Source organism: Lissotriton vulgaris, chromosome 1_1 (genome assembly GCF_964263255.1).
Source record: "Lissotriton vulgaris chromosome 1_1, aLisVul1.2, whole genome shotgun sequence".
In the NCBI taxonomy this organism is placed as follows: domain Eukaryota; kingdom Metazoa; phylum Chordata; class Amphibia; order Caudata; family Salamandridae; genus Lissotriton; species Lissotriton vulgaris.
The window spans coordinates 716,991,528-717,006,102 of record NC_141685.1 but is presented as its reverse complement, the minus strand read 5'-3'; the positions used below and the strand labels follow the sequence as shown (position 1 = coordinate 717,006,102).

Below are 14,575 nucleotides of genomic sequence, written 5' to 3'. Positions count from 1 at the left end.
GTCTGGTAGGGAACAAGCACAAACACCCTGAACCCCTGAACGCTGAACCACGGTGCTCGCACCAATCACAGCGTCTTAATGCAGCGTTGTGATTGTCTTAGGGTTGATTAGGGGAACCAATCACAACGCTGCATTGCAGCGTTGTCATTGGCTTAGGAAGCCTGGGAGCCAGGGTTCTTCCTGGTATAAAGAGAGGAGGCAGAGAGGCGGCCGCTGGCGACGGGACCGGCAGGTGCGTTTTCTTTAATATCCCTTAATTTTTTTATTTTCTACCCGCACCGCTGCCAATGTTCCCTACAAGCCGCCACTGGAATTAGTTTTTGAAGAACCAAACCTACCAGTTCCCTAACCATGTTCTGGATAGAAGACTGTAATTCAGTTCTAATATTTTAAAGTAGGGCTAATTTTCTGGTTGAGAATCAGTGATAAAAAGTGAGTGAAAATGTTCTTCATGAGGTGTTAATGCCACCAGGAGTAACTGAACTGTTTTTACAGGTATTGCTTACACATGCAGCTTTTTATACTAGAGTTGCACTTCATTGCAAAAGTGATTTATTTACAAATATTATAGCTGCAGCTTTTTTTCATTTTTTTTGCACGTTCTTGTAATTCACAAGGGTGAGGGTTCTTGCGGTGCAGCAGTTATTGCTGTATTTGTGTTTTTCCAGTAAATGCTGAAGATCATTGAGTGACCTCCTAAACCTCGGTCCAGGCCGGCACTCTCCCAGAAGCTGTGCGTGAAAGCGGGGCTCCTGAGTCCTCCTTTCTGCATCCAGGGTTCGCGCCGGCAGCCCCTGCTCTTGCTGCTCCGGTATTTCTCTTGTTTTGCCCTTGTGAATTCCCCAGCCTTTTCCAGTCTCAATAATTACTGTTTTCTGCCTTTATATCCTGTGTTGTATTTTAATGTTTTTCCATTAGCATTTGTGTGCCTTTGTTTCATGCTGCTGCTGCCCGCGGCCCCTCCCACCGTCACAGCCCTGCTCCAGCCTCTCAACCTGCAATCCCGCCCCCCTCCCCTACTTAATGGTGGCTGCTGTGCGGTCACACCTAAGGCAAGCCCGTCTGTGCCCATCGCGACCCAACCGCGGCCGTGCCAGGAACGCTGGGTCTAGTAGGCCTCACCGCTATGACCTCACCACCCTCCATACACTCAATCCTGAAAGACACACTAACTGTGAAAGAACCTCACCGAACACCACCCATAGACAGTTCCCATGCAGACCCTGCCGCAGATCCTTCACCATAGACAACAACCCCATTACTGCAGAAGGTCCGCCTGATGCACGCACCACTAATACCCTGAGATGCATCCTCCTCAACGTGCGATCCCTGCACCAACACGCAGTAGAGATCTGGGACCTGATCGACACTCTCTCGCCCGACGTCGTCTTCTTCACGGAAACCTGGACCAACGCCACCTCCGGCCCCGGCATCGCCACTGCCATCCCCGACGGCTACAAGATCTAGAGAAAGGACCGCCCCCACTGCCCAGGAGGAGGGCTCTCAATTGCACACAAGACCCCCCTCTGACTGTCCACATCCACATACATTTCACTCGGGGACCTGAACTTCCACCTCGACAACCGCAATGACCCCGATCCATCACTCTCCTTGACAACCTCGCCAACCTCAGACTGAAGCAGCTGGTCAACACTCCAACACACAGAGCTGGACATACCCTCGACCAAATCTTCACAGGAGGAACAAAGATCTGTTTCAGCCACTCCACCCAGCCCCTCTGGACGGACCACCGCAGGGTCCACTTCACCTTCAACACCACCATTGCACTCGGACCCGCCCCGCGACCACTACGAAGGAGCTGGAGCAAGGTCACAAAGGAACTCCTCATCACTGTCCTCTTCCAAGACCCCCCCAGCACCACGACCGACACCAACTCCGCAGCCACAGAACTTCACCGTTGGATCTCCCACTGCGCCGACAAACTCGCACCCCTCCGCCACCCCGCCAAACAACACCCTCTGAAGGCTGCCTGGTTCACCACAGAACTACATGAAGCCAGACGCTGAAATGACCTGATAATTCTGCCTATCACCAGGGCATACTTACCTTATCCCCTCTCGGGACCCAAAAGGATATAAAACTTCACAATACTTACCCAAGAAAGGAATAATACTAATGATTATCTGTACATATATGGCATTTGCTGGGGGAGCTTGCAAACAGCAACAACAACAATGCAAGAATCAATACCAGTGACAACAACAACAACCCGGGAAAACAACACCACCTTGTAAAACAACGCAAGAAACCAAGGGCCACAAGGCAACAACGTACCCCAGGGTAAGTAAACACAACACAATACCAAGGGCCACAGGGTAACAACAATGCGAAACAATGCAAAACAAAGCCCACCCTGGTGGAACTGAATAAACGCTGCACGCTCCTCCTAACAATGTCTCGGAGTGGATTACTTATCAGTTTTGGCTTCCCTTGATGAGAGCGGGGACATCCCCCCTTTTTTTACAACTACCTGCAGGAAGGGAAACTTACCATCCTCCCGATGCTGCAGCATTTGGGTCAGAAGGGCCCTGACATCCTATCCCAAGGAACACAGACAAATAGTGATATACTCTGGGGTTTCTTTATTACATAATGATAGAAGGACAAAAGAAAGAAATTACTACTATGTCACGATAGGCCTTCCTCACATCAATCCCTAAACAATTGCTAATGCAATTAGGATGTACATATACAGACTTATATGTAAATCAGCATATAACCTGAAAATAGGAGACAATAATTAGAAAATAACAGTTAGGAAATAAGAGTTAGTGGAACACCTCACCAAGTTTCTACACATCCCGCTTCCACTTTGCCAGAGGGAGCCCGTTTCTTCAACCGAATCAGGATTCTCTGCTCCACTGTCACAGTTGCACGTCTGCACCGTGATGGACTACCAGTGGTCGAGACCTGAACACCCCCTTTAGTACAAGTGGAAACGTTGGTCGAAGCTTCTAGCAAACTTCGCCCCCTGTTCCAATCAGATTTTGTACCACTCCGCGCAAAGGACACAGCATCAGCTAGCTAGGCGTTTGTTATGACTCCAGGGCAGAGCGATCACATTCCTCCAACAAGAACCGGTTCCTACCAGCATACAAAGTGTGATAAACAAGTGAGAAGTAAAACATAACTCCTCACCCAGAAAAGCTTAGAAGTTGGCGACAGCTTAGAAAATGGAGTCGCTTAAGCATAGGCCACTATTCCGGCAAAGAGCCCGAATTCGTATGCAAGATGGCATTAGAGTATGCCAAAGCCAATAGGCAAGCCCTGCCTTTAAGCCAGATACAGGCAGACACAGAAAGAACATTATCAAGTCTTACTTTACAGCTAGTCTGTATTATGCAGGCCTACACAGCATTATATTGGAGCAAAATATAATGAGATGGTAGTGGGCAACTGTCATAATTGAGCCGTTTCCATACAAAATGGCTCAATCACTACAGACGCCTAGAGAAAACCTGGCAAAACCAGAAAACCATGGAGCACGAAACAACCACAGAAGTGCCTTGAAGGATACCACCAGCGCATAAGAGACACCAAACGGACCTTTATAAGAGACAAAGTCCAGACCAATGCGACAAAAACACCAAGGAACTGTTCAACGTCATACAGCAGTTCACAAACCCCCCTGGCGAAGTCACGGACATCACACCTTCCCAGAAACTCTGCGACAAGCTCAGCTCGTACTTCCATCTGAAGATCAAGGCCCTCTACGACAATTTCAATGAACGGATGTAGGATACAACCTCCCCCCCACGGCACCGATAAGCCAACCATCATGACCTGGAATCCCGCCACTGCCGAACACATCACCGCTACCATGAAGAAAACCCACTCTGGAGCCCAGACGGACCCCTGCCTTCCGCACATATTCCACAGGGCTGCCGTTGCCATCGCACCCTAACTTAGGCTGACCATCAAAGCCTACTTCAGGTCCGGCATCTTTCCAGATGACTGGAAGCGGGTGAAGGTTAAACCCCTCCTCAAGAAGCCAAACTAACCTGAAAAACTATCAGCCCATCTCTCTCCTCCCTTTCGCCGCCAAAGTCACTGAGAGACTCATGAATGCCCAGATGACCACCTTCATCCTAGACGCCTCACAGTCTGGATTCCGCAGCAACCACAGCACCGAGACCGCCCTCCTCGCCGCCACTAACGACATCCGCATGCTACTCAACCAGGGTCACACTGCGGCCCCCATCTAGACCTCTCTGCAGCTTTCAACACCATTTATCACCACACTCTCACAGCCAGACTTCATGAGGCAAGGATACAAGGAGCAACCCTCGACTGGGTCTGATCTTTTCACTCCGGCAGAACCCAGAGGATCAGACCCCCTTCCCTTCATCTCCAAACCCTACAATATCGACTGCAGACTAGCCCAGGAATCATCGCTCAGCCCCAAGCTCTTCAACATTTACATGGCCCCTCTCGCCGCCATCGTGAGACAGCATGGGCTCAGCATTGTATCCTACGCCGACGACACCCAGCTCATCCTCTCACTCACGAAGAATCCCAAAGACACCAGACTCTGCTTCCAGGATGGAATGAAGAATGTGGCAGGCTGGAAGAAAGACAGCTGCTTGAAGCTCAACTCAGAGAAGATGGAGGTCCTAATCCTCAGACCCTGCACCTCCGCCTGGGACAACACCTGGTGGTAAAAAAGAGAGAAATCCCTTGGAAGACCAAAGACCTTATACTACTCAGCGCATCAGACGCTCTATTACACACAATCAATGGAAGCAGTCGTTATGAAAGTTTAAACATACCTAGGAAAGGCCAAGGATTAACTGAATCCCTAATGTGTGGTTTTTATGACAAAAACTAGTGTCTGTCTTTTTGTCTCTCCTTTTTATATTTTGTTCAGGTTTATGAAATTGTGATTTGGGGCGATTTATCTATTTGTTTTATTAAAATTTGTCCTGGTGGTGTAATTTGTTAGATACTAGCTATTGAAGTGTATACAAATATGAAACAGTAACAAATGGTTTTTTAAATGTATTTTTTAAAATTGATTGGTGTAACATTGACAATGTGGTTTTAACTATCAAAAAATAAAAATATAATTTTAATGAACTATTTTGAAATGTATGGTGTTAACATTAGATGGCTGTTTTAATACATGGGCTATATATGTTGTGAGCAGTATAAGGTCTTCGGTCTTCCAAGGGATTTCTCTCTTTTTTACTAGTTACAAGTACCCTAATCCCCTGGTTGTTGAAAGGGGTCTCTCTCATTTATTTCAATAGAACACCTGGTGGCCCTCTGCCCTTGGAAATCCACCCATTCCTACAGACCATGCACAAAACCTCAGCGTCATCCTCGACTCCTCCCTCTCTATGAATGGCCAGATCAACACCAACGCTTCCACCAGCTTTAACCGCCTGTGCATCCTCCGCAAGACCTTCAAATTGATTCCCCCGACTGCAGAAAGACAGTCACCAACATGCTCATATATAGCATACTGGACTACGGCAATGCCCTATACACCTGAATCAACAGAGCTCTACTACACAGACTCCAGACCATCCAGAAAACTGCTGCCAGACTCGTCCTTGGGAGTTCGCATCACAAACACACGACCCAACACCTGCGAAACCAACACTGGCTCTCCATTGAGAAGTGGGTCACCTTCAAGCTCCTCACCCACGCCTACAAATCCCTCAACAACATCGGACCCAAATACCTCAACGAGAGAGTATCCTTCCACGTACCCAAGAGGAACCTCCGCTCCGACGACATTGCCGTGACAGAGGTCCCCCGCATCCACAGAAACAGAACAGGCGGGCGAGCCTTCTCCTACATCACAGTCAAGACCTGGAACAAGTTCCCCGTGAACATCAGACGTTCCCCAACCCTGCAAACCTTCAGGAGGGACCTCAAGACCTGGCTCTTCGATTGATTTGAAGCTGCGACTGATACGGAGCAGCTACCCCCTAGCGCCTTGAGACCCTCAAGGGTGAGAAGTGCGCTTTATCAACCCTTGATTGATTGATTGATTGACAATTTCATAATTAACCTGTTGAAAAAAGACACAAGTTCTTCATTATTGCCAATGCCAGAATCTTAGGGCCAGATTTACCAAGCCTTTTTCTGTTGCAAATGGCCCAATTCGTAGAATTGGACTATTTGCGACTAGAAAAATACTTTTTCCAAATTTCAAAATGTTAAATGTGATTTGGTAACTTGTTTAAAACTAGTGGTAACCCAATTTTAAAGGGGGATGGGTTCCCAAGAGACCCCTTCTCCTTTGAAAATGTAAATAATTATATTTTTTAAGAGCAGGCAGTGGCCCAACAGAAAAGTGCCTGCTCTTAAAAACATGAAACTTCAGAGTTTAATATTTTTACCTGTTAAACACATCCAATTTCCTTTAAGGAAAGTGGGCTGTATTTTAAAAAAAGATTGCTTTATTAAAAAGCAATCACAGACATGGTGGTCCACTGACCTCAGCAGGAAACTATCCCGTGATGGCTGTGATTCTTATTGGGCCCCAAACAGCGACCTACCTCATTAATATTCATGAGGTAGGTCGAGTTGCAGCCCACAAGGAATCCATAATGAAACTCAATGAGTTCGCTACATTAGGAATACCAATTTCATATTTGCAATTTGGAAAGAATCTCAATTAAAAAATTGGTATTCGTAATGTTTGTACATCTGGCCCCTAGTAATTTTCTGGTGGTGATTGAATAAACAGAAAACAAAATTAAAGCATTTTGCTTTGTTGTTATGAGCATGAACAGAAAAACTGATCATGATGGCTAAACATTAATAAATTAACATGATCAGAATGTTCACATTTTCAGAACTTCTAATATTTTTCCCCAAAATGCCTTTACCTTGTTCCATGCCTTTTTAAGATTGAATCATGTGTGTTAAAAGATGGTCGATAGAAATGGTGTTCCTGGTTAACTGAGGTATACACACAGGCCTGGCAGGAAACATCACACTAGTCAGGGCAAGTGAATTACACACTAAAAGATTACCTGTGCTCACCCTCTGGTAGCTTGCTACAGACCTGTCTGTCAGGCTAAAAAACTAAGAGGCATTATGAAAAGTATTTGTGCAACACAACAGAATACTATTTTCAGTGGCATCCAGATTGATTTTTTTTAACAGTGGAATAATAGACCTTTTCTTCCAGTCTATGGGTAAATATGCAGCAAAATGTAAGTTGTTGAGCATGGCCGTGAGATATGTGGCTATCACTTTTGGGGCTAGGTGAATTATTCTGGCTGGACATGGGTCCTCGGGAGAGTCTGATTTAATCTGCATCAATATCCTTTGTGTATGGTCTACCATCATAGGTCCAAAGTGGAAAAGAGTACTGACGTTGTGGATGCTCTTCAGTGATCCATAGCTTAGATCGGCATTTGGATTAATGTCTAAGAAGTAATCATAGACCAATTTGACTTTGTCTTGGAAATGAGATGCTAGTTTTTTTGCTAAATTGTTGATTAATATTGGGGTTCTTAGGGTTCTGGTAGTTTTGATAGTTTCTTAACTGTTGCAAATAGTAGGCCTGGGCGGTCAACTCCACTCCGTTCACAGAGTTTGCGGAGTTTTCTGCCCTCCACGCTCTGCGGAGTGCAGCAAACTTCACTCCACATAGTGCAGCAGAGTTTTTCCCCTGCTCGTGCTCGTGAATGGGAAGTTTCTACCAGAGCGGCAGAAAGACCAGCGCGAACAGAAGTTCGCACTTCACTCCACCACTTGTGGAACTTCGCAGAATTTTTTGGGTCACTTCACGGAGTTCTGCCCAGGCCTGGCAAATAGTTACTCAGAGAAGTTCATAGCTCCTTCTATTTTTGTCACAAAGTAAATCTTTTTTTCTGTTAAATCATTCTTTTATAGGCCTGTAAATTGGCTTTGTAAACTTCTTTCTCTTCTGGTTTGTGGTTGAGTTTCCATTTACGCTCTGACCTCCTGAATTCCTACTTTTTCCGTCTAAGATCCTCACTGAACCAGGGTTTAGACAGGCTAATCTTATGGCTGTTGTTGTTTTTTACTAGAGCTATCTCGGTGAATGGTCCATGTAGCCATTGATGGTAGTTACGAGCAGCATTATCTAAATCAGGGCAGACCAGTGGGGTCGATTCCATAAGAGATGCATTAAACTGACTAGCATCTATGATGTTCCATAGGCGACAAATAATCTTGCTAGTATGTGGGTAGGGATTTTCTATTTTAAATGGGCCGCTTATTACAAACATAATTGCCTTATGTTCGGACCATGCCAAAGGGAAAGAGGATACCCAATGGAGCTGTGGATTATCTGTAAAAATTACATCAAGCAAGTGACCGGCTGTGTGTGAGGAGCCCTGGACAATTTGTGTGAGACCAGCACTAGCCATTTAATCCAGTAAATTCATGGAGTCTGGATCAAGCAGGTTGTCCAAATTGTAATTAAAGTCACCAAGGATAGTAAAATCTGTGGCGTCAACTTTAAGTTCTATCAGGCTGCCAATGGATTGGAAGAAAGCTGTTCTAGATCCGGGTGGTCGATAGATTAGAAGTCCATTGAAGGAATAATGGCTGATAAGTTCAATTACAAAAAGTAAGGTTTCAATGAGTGCTTCATTGGGAAGAACATTAAAAATAGTTTTGAAGTGTTCTCTGAATATAATTGCAAGGCCTCCGCCATTTTGTAATGGGCGGTCGTGTCTTACTATCCTTAAGCCTGCAGGTAAAGCCAATAGTAATTCTGGCTCTGACAAAGGATCTCCCCAGGTTTTGGTGATAAAAGCGAGATCAATAGTTTGATTTTCCATAAAGATCGTGAAGTTCAGTGCATGTTCTATTAGTGATCTGGCATTAATAAGTGTACAGCTACATTTTATTTTAGACTGCTTAGGGGTACCACTAGTAATTTTGTAGCCATAGGAGATAAACAATGGATGTTAGTAGGGAAAAGATCACAGAGCAAAAGTACAAAGTCATCAATGCCGAGGTACAGGTCTAACTGAGGACCCCCACAGTGCTTTCTTGAAGAATTAATTAAAAGCTGAGTTTCCCTGGAATAGGTGATATGGTCTTTACCTTCTGGGGTCAAACTAGCAGGGGGCTGGTGCTGAATGCTGTCCGAGCGTGGACGGGCGCGGACGGGAGATTGTCGCACCATTGTTCAGGGGCAAATGTTGATTTCTGCTCAGCGTTGTTGTTGCCCTGGCAACATATGGGAAAAGGAATGTGGGGCCTGGGTGCAACGTGCTGCTCTTGAGCCGGACTCCCGTGGTGAAAGAGTTGCCCCAGCAACGCTTAGGAAAAGAAATGAGGCGATCGTGAACAACGCGCTGCTTCTTCGTCTGGGCTTCACCACGACTCGGAATGAAGCACGTCTTCTAGGATCCATGGAGCCCTGAGTACCGAGCTCACCTGCAGATCAGGGCAAGCGCTGGTCTTGGTGCATGGAGCGCCGGGCTCCATTGGCAGTCCTGATAGGAGTCACCTGCCTTTGGAAGTCTCAAGCGTCAATCTTTGCAGGGCTCAGATGCCAGATATATTGATGGAAGAGTCCGGTAGCCGTGTAGATGAAAATTAAGTCTTTGATGGCCTTTAAACTTCTTGAACAGGGGGCAAGGTAACAAGCTCTTGGAGTTACTTAAGCTTCTCTTAGAAGTTATAGAGATAAGGTTCAGTCCTTCTCACTCCCTAGCCAAGAGGCCAACACAGCAAAACAAGTAGCAAAGTGGTATTCTCTCCTACCTACAGCACAGCAATCAGCAGGCAGCAGCCTTACACCGCAAAGCAGTAAGCTGAGTGATAATTCCTCTTGCAGCACAGATCTTTTTTCTGGCAGAGTCCCCTCAGGTCCCAAAGATGAACTGAGTACATGGTGGCAGAGTTCCAGTTCTTATACCCATTTTCGCCTTTGAAGTAGGGAGACTTCAAAGAAAGACCTTTGTACTGCTCATGATCCTGCCTTTACCTGCCCTGGCTCTAGATTCACAGGAAGGAGTATGCAGCCCTTTCTGTGGGGACAGGACCTAGCCCTTTCAGGTAGAAGTGTCAGCCCCTCCCACGCATCCTGCTCCGGCAGACCCATCAACATGCAGATGACCACTCAGGGACACTTATCATTGCTTCTAGAAGGAATGCAGGAAGCCAGCTGCCACCCAGTCCAGACTTGTATTCTAGAGACTGGCAGAAGGCACCGAAGGATTTAAGTAAGACAATGCCATCTTTGTAACAGTTGCAAAAACAACAATTGATGGACAGAATGCAGAACAATGTCATACATTCACCCCAGTACAGAGCTCAGGGCCTACATCCATTGTTTTTATGCACTCCACACCACCCCAGTTCAGACATGGCCGTATGCAAATCAGCCTTGACCCTGTGCCTCCTGGGAACAGTCCAGACTGAACTGCCAAGCCATGTCTTTCCTGGACCGGAATCAAGCATTCTAGGACCAGTTTCTGGCTATCAGCCGTCTTCAGACAGGATAGCTTGACTCCAGTGGTGTGGAGAGCATGGGACTCACGTCTGAGCATACCCATCCCACTCGGGGTGACAAATGCAAAAACAACAATTGATGGACAGAATGCAGAACAATGTCATACATTCACCCCAGTACAGAGATCTGGGCCTAAATCCATCGTTTTTTTGCACTCCACACCAATCCAGTTAAGACATGGCCATATGCAAATCAGCCTTGACCCTGTGTCTCGTGGGAACAGTCCAGACCGAACTGCCAAGCCATGTCTTTACTGGACCGGAATCAAGCATCCTAGGACCGGTTTCTGGCTATCAGCCATCTTCAGCCAGGATAGCTTGACTCCAGTGGTGTGGAGAGCATGGGATCTTTGTAACAGTGGCATTTTTGTAGACCTGCAATTTAAAAACCAACTTCATTAAAATATGTATTTTTAAATTGTGAGTCCAGAGACACCATATGTACTTTTCCTAATTGAAAGTTACACTTATAAAAGGTTACAATTCAGCCACATTGTTAACCCTCGGAAGGTATAGGCCTTGCGGCAGTGAAATACGAATTTCAAGATTATAACACTACTAGGTCATGTAAAACTTAAAATTCCATCTCCTACTTTTTAAGTATACAGCAACCTGCTCATGGGCTGTCCGGGACCTAATCTAGAGGTGACATATAGGCAATAAAAGGGAATGTTTGGTCACGGCAAGTGGGTGAACTTGCCGGGTAGAAATGGCATTTTAAAAATGCACCAACAGGCTATACAGTAGCAGGCCTGAGAAATAGTTAAAAGGCTACTTAGGGGGTGGCACAACCAGTGCTGCAGGCCCACTGGTAGCATTTGATATATAGGCTTTGTGAAGTCCTTCATTGTTTTCCTGGTGTGTCAATTCCTTTCAAGTTGCTTAAAGGAGTGTTTGTTGGGATTTCAGCTCTGGTGTGAACCACCCTTGTTGTTTGGAGGATCTCCTGGTTTGGTGAGCTTGCGGAGGATGACTTTTTTGGTGCATTTGTTGATCCATGTGTTGAAGTTTCGGACTGCTGCCTCGGGGGGCAAGGTTATGAGGGAGTTGGCCCAGAGGTCTCTGTTACTTTGCTTCAGCTCCATTAGCCAGTGGCCGCTTCTCCACTAAGGCGGAGGTGTGTCGCCTCACTGCCAGGAGCAGCAAAGATAAAATGATAATAACAGAATGTTATTATCTTTTTATTATGTGCTTCTGCTGCGGCAGTGCATGAAGGGCAGGGGAGGTATGACTCCCTTGTGTATAATGAGTGTTTGGTCGGCCCTCTTGGGCTGCCTAAAACAGTCAGGTGCACTCCCCGGTTCTTCATGCAGGCTACATTACAGCCTGCATGGAGAACATACCCGCTCCCTCAAGGCCCTGGTTGAGCGCCATGTCAGGTCACTCCGACCAATCACAATGCTGCATTGCAGTGTTGTGATTGGCTTGGAGTGGAAGCCAGGCTGCCTGCTTCCTGTTCCGACCAGGAATTGGACACGGGTGAGCAAGAGAAAACAAGCGGGACCTGGAGGCATTAAGGAAAGTTTTTTTGTTTTAAAGCAGTCCTTGACCCTCCCCCCCTTTCTCCCCCCCCCCTGTGTGCCCACCCCCCACCCGCAAGCCGGGCCAGCCATCACCTGCTATTAGCAGGTGTTGAGGGTGGCGGACCAGTTGTGGAGGGGTGGTTGTGATGTGGAAGTGGACAATGGAGTGGTCTGACCACGTGATTTTGGGGGAGTGGCTGTATTTGATTCTGTCGCTGGCTGTGAACATGTGGTCAAGAGTGTGTCTAGCTATGTGTGTGGGATCTGTAACCAGTTAGCAGAGGCCGAGTATCTCCATGCTCTTGAGTAAGTTGGCTGCATTGGTGTCATTGTGGTATTTCAGGTGGAAGTTGAGGTCCCAAGGAATAGGAAGTCTTTGGAGTTATTGGCTAGTGGGGTGATGAAGTCGGTGATGGCATTACAGAAGGCAAGGTGTGGTTTGGGTGATCTGTAGGCGAGAGTGCTTGTTGTTTTGCAGTTGGTGTTGATCTGGAAATTGAGGTGTTCCATGATGGGGTTGGGGGTTGTCGGCAGTGCCTGATTTGAGCCGGTGCTCAGCACCGGCACTTACTTAGTTTCCGGTGCTCGCACTGGCACCTAATTGTCAACACCATACTTAGAACAATCCAGCACATTCAGGCGCTGCTCATCTAATTTAGAGATGATCAGAACAAATGTAGTATAGGACTACAACATACATTAAAATTGCTAATACCTGCCTCGCCATCCATTCCATTAGCTTTGGGGACCTGGAATAATCCGAACTGTTGCATTTACATGCGTGTGAGAAATGGTTAGTAGATGTTTTGGCAGCGATGACAAGGGCGATGGCCTCCTGGTCAGAGACCCGGCACTTAATATTTTACAAATTAAGCACTAGGTGTCAGTGGTGGCTGTGCAGTTGAGGGATTCTGTGTAGATGATGGCTATTCCACCAGCTTGTTTGTTGGTGCAGTCCCTATGAGTACGAAGTAGCAATGTCTGGTTGAGATGCTGGGTTCAGCCATGTCTCAGTGAGGAAGATGATGTCTGGCATGAGGAAGGTGATGGTGTCCCAGATTTCGCTGGCATACTGGTGGATTGATTGAGTGTTGATTAGCAGGCATTGGAGCTGATCTATAGTAGTGGTAGGTGGCGTTTTAGGAGCAGAGGTTTCTGTGCTGCAGTGGAATGGGCAGTTCGGGCAAGAGAACGGTCCTACCATGGCTCGCGGAGAGGCAAGGTTGCAGTTGTTGGGATGTCCGAGATTGAGGGCTAGAAGTTTAGTGCTTGTGTGTCTATAGATGGGAGAACGACCAGGGGTCTGGCCACTGGGCGCAGTCCAGGTGCAGACGGGTGCAGACAGGTTTTCCTTCACTGCCTTCTCCATTAACGAGGCTACTCAAGAGCGGGTAGAGCACGGCATGGTGTCAGCGCGAAGTGGGAGGGGAGACAACAGGAAAGAGCCTGCGAGGAAAAAGCCGAAAAGATTTAGAGGAGAGAAATGAGCTCAACAGTGAAAACTGTTAGAGGGAAAAACGACCCTGTAAGGTAAAACGGAGTTAAAAGGGAGCGAAAAGTGAGCCGGAAAGCAAACAAAGTTAAAGGGTCAAACGAGCCTGAAAAGTAAAACGGAATTAAAGGGAAGCATTCTGACGTATCTTGCATATATATTGATGTGTTTTTCTGTTGTAGGAATTCAGTCGTCGGTTAAGATTTGCTAGTGGATGTTTAAAATCCTCAAGCATTTTTCAACAGCTAATAGTCATGAATGATAGCGATATGGAGAAATATAATTGCCACTTATTCAGTAAACACTTCAGAAGTGCCAGACTTTGATTCGATTTTGCAACCTGTGTTGTTTTAACAACCGCCATGAAATCGCTGCACGCCACGGTTCATTAGGGCACCAAGTACTGCTTTTAATTAACACTCTCTGTAAGGCTCTAAAGCCGTCACTCAGAGCTATTAAAATGATAAAAGCTGGTGATGCAGATATTTTACTCTGAACTCTTTCATAATCTGCGGGTTCTGTTTAATGGTAACCGTGTTTACCACCACATAATAAATGCATCACCAGTGTGATTGTGCTTAATTTGAGCTGGTGGTTTCCGGTGCTCTTAATTGTTTAAACTGGTACTTATGACATGGTGGCGCAGTTTGTATGAATTAGAGAGAAGCAGAACAACAATTGTTTTATTAGTTCAATATATATTAAAAGCAACTAATATCTGCCGTTCAAACCATTCTTATAGCTTTTGGGGCCACAACAAGTCTGAATTGTCACACTTGTAGTAGTGTGATGATTAGTAGATGTGTAGGTACTGTGATAGCTGCACTGACATGGGCAATGAGTGGTGCAGGCTGCGGTGGCCTCCTTACAAGGGCCCTGGTACTTATGTGTTTTACAAATTAAGCACTGCGCACTATCAGCACCGTCAGCAGCTTCATGGAAACTACTAAGTTGGTTTGTCTCCTGAGCCTATGGTTCTGAAGTCTATTTATAATAAGAGGGTAATATAAAGTTATGATAATTTCTGAAGCTGTCATTTATAAAAGGATAAAGAAATGAGAGTTCTATTTAGTAGAAATAT

General features: G+C 46.1%; 1 protein-coding gene across 1 annotated transcript in view; it reads left to right on the top strand.

Moving 5' to 3' along the window:
* LOC147747702 (potassium channel subfamily T member 2) overlaps window positions 1-14,575 on the top strand; it is a 1,549,272-nt gene that overhangs the window by 688,730 nt on the left and 845,967 nt on the right. The window lies entirely within an intron of this gene.